Here is a 6,297-nt window from a genome sequence, read left to right as displayed (position 1 = left end):
CTATCTAGTTAAAGAAACTTTTAATTGATCTTGGTTATCAACAAAATGGTCCAACTAAAATCAAATGTAATAATCTTTCTGTGGTTTCAATTTCAAATAACTCAGTGTTTCATGACAGAACAAAACACATCAAAATCAAGTTTCATTTTATTCGAGAAGTTCAACAATCCAATGAAGTGGTACTGATTCATTGTTCTTTAGATAATCAACATGTTGATATACTTACAAAAACTTTGCCTAAAGAAAGGTTTGAAATTCTCATAAAAAAGACTGGTGTCTATCACAAAAATGCGGAGGAGTGTTGAACAGCTGATATTTTAATTTCAGCAGATAAACTTTTGAAAATTAGAATTACAGCAGATATTTTTTCAAAAATTAGTTTCAGATAAAATCTTTTAAAAAAAGGCCAGAAGAAAATGATTGAAAAAAGATTTTTAAGATTTTATCTAATATTTTTGAAGTTTTCTAGATGTAATAGTGTAGATATTGGGCACTAAAAGTAGAAAATTAGTTCTTTTTTTGTATAAATAACTGGTCTTGAATGATGGAAAATATACTGCAATTTCCTCCCACATCTTTCTTTATCTTTTTGCTATCAGCTATTCTTGTTTTTAAACCAACAATGATAAACTCAATAATAGGAAGAATTGGCACCTTTTTTTGTCAACTGGTGCACCTAAATAATTGTGCTCTCACTTGTTATATCTTCGTCCTTCATATTTCCAAGATTAACTTTGCTCAAAACTTTCTTTTTGAGAAAATAAATGTAAATTAATAAGTCCCCGAGGTCATGCCACTCAAGAACGTACTGCTAAAAACTTTATGATACAAAACAGAATATCGGAAATTGGAGTAAATTTACTTTTTTTTCGAAAAGATTGGAGTAGCTTTCCTATTAAGAAAGATCTTTCTTCATACTAGTACCTAATTTTTTCTTATTTATCTCTATTCTTCTATTTTCTCATCTTTATTCTTCTAATTTCTAAACTATACCTAGACAACCTTGTTGTGCATCACTTTGCATCAACCTATGAATCTTTCATGGAATTTTGCTCTAGATCACTTTGAAATTACTTTATATATGATTCCTTACTTTGGACTTCTTCCAGCTCATGTTTGCTCACCTTGACTTGATCCACTTCATTTTCAAATCGCTAGATTCTATGATAGAAGACTCGAGGTTCTCATCAATTATGAATTGTTCCATCTCAACCATCTTTTTGGATCTGTCATACTTACCAATCATGCTCTGGATTGCCATTTTCATAGCCTCTCCTTTATGGGTTACCTTCTTTAGTTCTAATTTAGAAGCATAAGAATAGTCAAGTTCTTCTTGGGACTTTGTTTTCCCCCATATGGAACTTTATCCTCTCTATTTTTGGCCTCCACGTAGTTGCTAGGCATGAAAATAATGATTGTACAATAAATATCCTTGAAGAGAATCTCAATCCCAAATACTATCTTCGCATAGTATATGCCACAAAACTCCCAGCTTACTAGAGTTGTGAATTATTTGAATTCCCTCCACACATCCATATTAAGCAAAAAACTTAATAATAAATCATCTTCAGCTTATCCTCTGTAGTTGAATGATACACACAGTACAAAGTAACTAGAGGAATAAAATTAGTCTCGACATTTTCTGAACCCACTTTAAAATGACCTTTTTCTTATAATTTAACAGTTTTGAATTTTCTTATTTAGAAATAAAATAAAATTGAAAAAATTGAGGCGGAAAACTTTATGCAACTCAGTTTGCTGGCAAGTATCATGGATCGGCTCAAATTTGGCACAAATATGGCTTGGCTTGGTCTCAAGACTGACTTCAGCTATGAGAAGCCCCATATATCCTGACTTCTGGTTTCAAGATCGATTTCTGGTAGAAGGTAGTCTGAATTGTGGTAATTTTAGATGGGTTATGGGGCCAATAAGATAGAGATCCAAAAAAACAGAGATAGTTAAACATTCGGGCAAAGGTGAAGTAGTTTCCGAGAGATTTAGCAACCAGAACAGGGAAGGTTGGACAGTAAGTGGCAACTAATGCGGCAGTGAGGCAGTGTTGGAACTTCAGGTGATGGTTGTCTTTGTGTTTTCTACTTCTTTTCTGGAGATCTAGAAGAAAAAGTAGAGATGCTCAGATTTTGTTTGGGTAGTTTGAAAGGTGCAAGTTAGACTGTACAGTGATGAAGTAAGATTTATGTTAACAAATGGTGTAGGTCAAGACAGAGCCCCACGTAAAACTAATGGAAAAAACTACTAAAGAAAACAAATGATGGCAACTATCTATAAGGAATTCAAATTTCTTATTTAATTTACTACCATTCATATAGGCACCAAGCATACAACCAGAATAGGAAAACAAAATATCCAACAAAGTCAAGATTCTTAAGCTCCTAAACTATTCTATAAACTAGGGTAGAATAGAAACTAAATAATTTTTAACCTCCTAAACTATTCTATGTTTCCTAAATAAGCTAGATATCCAAATAATATATCAAGTATTATAATTCATTTTGACGTCTTCCAGTCCCGCATTACAAACCTATAAAAATATGTAGTGATACTACATTTTATCTCCACTATAAATATATGAGGGTTGCATTGTCAAGTATAAGATACTTCACATTTTGATACACGGACATCAAAGCAACAGCAAATATGTGATGGAGAAGGAGGTGGATGTAATAATCAATGAAGCGCATTCTTAACAACATTGAAATTCACAGACACCATACCTCAGGATAGAGATACAGAATGGACACAGTTGTGAACACAAATCCTGCGATAGTATAACATGAAGGAGGCTTGCCTTTGCCGTGTAATGGAATAAGTTATAAGATTTCTAGGAGAAGAAAAAGTTGATGTTTTTTCTTAGAGGAAATAAAAATAATATCATAAACAGGACAGCAAGAGGAGGCCACCTGTATATACTAGCAGCTTTACATATAACTAGAAGAAAAGGAAATATCAATGAGGTTGGTTCCCTAAATCCTCGCAGCTGCTGAGACAGTGACGATTAAATCAAATACTAAAGGTCTGCAACTAGTGATCTCCAACACTAGCAAAGGTAGATAGATAAAAACCACATGGTTCCTTCTTTCAAAATCATCCAAAGATGGGCATCAGAATGAGGGAAATGAGCTTCGTCCTGGTTTTGCAAGCCCCCTATTCTATCCTATCACGGCTGTGACAGCTCCAGCCCAAAATTCTCTGCCTAGCCACCCAACACAAATCAAGAAAAAAAAGAGTTGAATCCTATTATCTTCTAAACTCCAAGCACCTAAGGAGAAATAGTTGGGGGACTTGCTCTTTCAAAAGCACATAACTAATAATTTACGATGATTCTACTTCTCAAATTGTTAGAAATAAAATTTTTGCCCCAAGAGATTTCCTGGGAAAAGAAAGTTATATAGGGAAAAGCTTCTTGTTTCCAAGTCTACTTCGAAGGGAATCTAGAGAGAACCTCACCTTTTGAAGAAGATTCTGGTAAAAAGACTTCATTAAGAACAAATCATTCTCCAAAAAAGGTCATAAAAGAATGTCACAAACGCGAGGGTCAAAATAGCTGGAGGCTGAGATACAAGGTAACTAAGACCTATATAATCTGCAACATGCTGAAAAGGTACTGAGTGATCAACAAGATGAGAGCCAACATGTCAGGAAAGTTCATAAATGATCTTAGAATGGCCAACAAACAGCTAATCAAGTTGAAATCATTCCTCAATTATATAGCAACTTGCAGAAAGATAAAGCCCATAAACAAGAGTGGTTTCAGATGGAAAGTATGTTAATATTTGTAATGGAAATCATATTTCTCAAAATGATTAAAGATACACCAAATTATAATACATGCATTAAAAAAAAAATATGAAACGCAATGCATGATGGAATTTTTCTCAGCACACGAAGCGTGTAGCCAGAAACAAATACGCATGTGATGCAAATAACAATACACTCTACCGGTTCTACCATTAGCAATATGAATCCTATCAAAGCTGAGAACAGTATCTGAATAGTTTATGCCCACGGCCATGCACGAATCAGGACTTTCCATCTTCTGCCTCTCAAAGCTAAGCATCGGGGACCCTAGCATGGAGATGGATAACCATTAACCGTGAAGAAAGACAATTTATGGAGCTAATTATGTCAACAGTCTTCCAGTGAAAGTTAATGACAGATTTTCAACATAAAATAGCAATTATAGAGCTGAAAATTAAAAAATAAAAATGAAAATAAAAATAAAAATAACATTTTAAACAGAATGCTAGGAAAAGTAAAAGACCTTACTTAAACAAAGAGAAATGAGGGGAATTCCACCGTACCAAAAGCAAGCATGGCCGCCAAATACTTGCTATCGTAGCTACGCTTCTTGAGCTGCGTGTCATGCTCGACAGTGCGACATTGTTGAGTACCCTAAGAAATCCCCGTTCACAAACGGCGACCGCGGACGGAAACGACGTCCGCCGGGAGTTTTAGCGGTAGCAGTCACAGGGATTTCTCGGGCTTCTCGGAGAACGCCTCGAGCGCTCCAGGCCGGCCACGTCTCCGCTTTTTTTTGGAAAAACGGCGCAGTTTTGATGCATATTGTCCAAATTACCCTCGGAAAGGTAAAAGATTTCAAAATCTCACATCATCCCTCCACCCTCCGATTCCCCCACAAAATCAAATTTCCCTTTTCTGTAAACACACTTCAATATAATCACCAGATCAGCTTGTATTTGTTAAAAAATCACAAAAAATTTATTAGATTGCGACTAGAGAAGATGAAGAGCAGATCGTTCTTGTTGGAGAAGCCAAGGTTCCTAGCCGTACTACTCTTCGGTCTGTTGGCCGGCGGATTGTTGATCTCCAGCTTCGTTCGAACCACCTATAACTCCTTCCTCTGCTCAATGACTAGCGCGAACGCCAAATCCATCTCGGAATACTCTGCGACGGCGATCCAGTTGCAATCCATCATCCACTACGCCACATCACGCGTCGTTCCACAGCAGTCATTCAGCGAGATCTCGGTCTCCTTCGCTGTGCTAAAGGAACGCGCTCCCTGCAACTTTCTGGTGTTCGGGCTAGGGCATGACTCGCTCATGTGGACATCGCTTAATCCACGAGGCAACACATTGTTTGTCGAGGAGGATCCTAAGTGGATAGATATCGTCCTCAAGGACGCGCCCGCGCTCCATGCACATCACGTCCAGTACCGGACCCATCTGTCGGAGGCTGACGCGCTCCTCGCATCCTACAAGACGGAACCCAACTGTTTGCCTTCCAGGGCCTACCTGCGTGGGAACACTCTCTGTAAGCTCGCATTGACCGGTCTCCCCGACGAGTTCTACGACACAGAATGGGATCTAATCATGATCGACGCCCCGAAAGGATATTACGCGGAGGCACCGGGCAGAATGGGAGCGATCTTCTCGGCGGCGGTCATGGCCAGGAACAGGAAGGGATCCGGTGTTACGCACGTGTTCCTGCACGATGTGAATAGGAGAGTGGAGAGGAGTTTCGCGGAGGAGTTCCTGTGCAGGAAGTACTTGGTCAAACATGTCGGTAGACTTTGGCATTTCGAAATTCCTGCTGGTAATGTGAGTCAGGCCGAAGATGCCGCCGGCGATCGATTTTGCTAAAGTCCGGCCCGGCATGATCAATATTGGTAGTTTCCCTGTTGTCATTGGATTTAAGTAGAATTTGATGTGGGGATAGGCCAGAATATTTCAGTCACCCCCTGGATTTTACCGGATGGACGATCTGGATAATAAAATATAATGAATTCTTGCAAATTCCGTACACAACTATTTATTTTAATTTAAAATAATGTTAGCAATTAATATTTATGTAGTGAGATTGAGATGTAAATAAAATACATGAGGCAGTGACACTCAGAATATATTTACGAAGGCTCTAGAAATAACCTCAATTTTTGTGTGAATTAGTGTAAGTATCACAAATTCAGTAAAGTAATTTAATAACAAAAGGAAATCCAAAAGAACAAATAAACAAAGTAAAAAAAAAAAAAAAATCAGAAAAATTTCTATGTTCAAAACTGGTGAGATTCTTGTGTAAAATTTTTTAACACTCAAGGCTGTATAAACATGATACTAATTAATTAATATTTTAATTTTTCTCTAGTGTGAAGGTAACTTTAAAATTTCCTCTTCTTATTTGTTCGGATTCTTTATCAAAATTCTATGCAAATATTCAAATTTTATTTTTGGATCTTAACTTTTTCTAACAATTTTATTTTAATACACATGTACAGTGATACTAATTGAATTTCTACTATTTTATTAATTATATATTTAT

General features: G+C 36.8%; 1 pseudogene; it reads left to right on the top strand.

The window, feature by feature from the left end:
• Positions 1-4,333: 4,333 nt before the first annotated feature.
• On the top strand, positions 4,334-5,786 carry LOC110810125 (arabinogalactan O-methyltransferase 2 pseudogene; annotated as a pseudogene).
• Positions 5,787-6,297: the final 511 nt, after the last annotated feature.

Source organism: Carica papaya, chromosome 9 (genome assembly GCF_054855325.1).
Source record: "Carica papaya isolate Zhongbai chromosome 9, ASM5485532v1, whole genome shotgun sequence".
In the NCBI taxonomy this organism is placed as follows: Eukaryota; Viridiplantae; Streptophyta; class Magnoliopsida; order Brassicales; family Caricaceae; genus Carica; species Carica papaya.
Note: the sequence above shows the minus strand (reverse complement) of the source record. Positions and strands in the feature narration are given on the sequence as shown.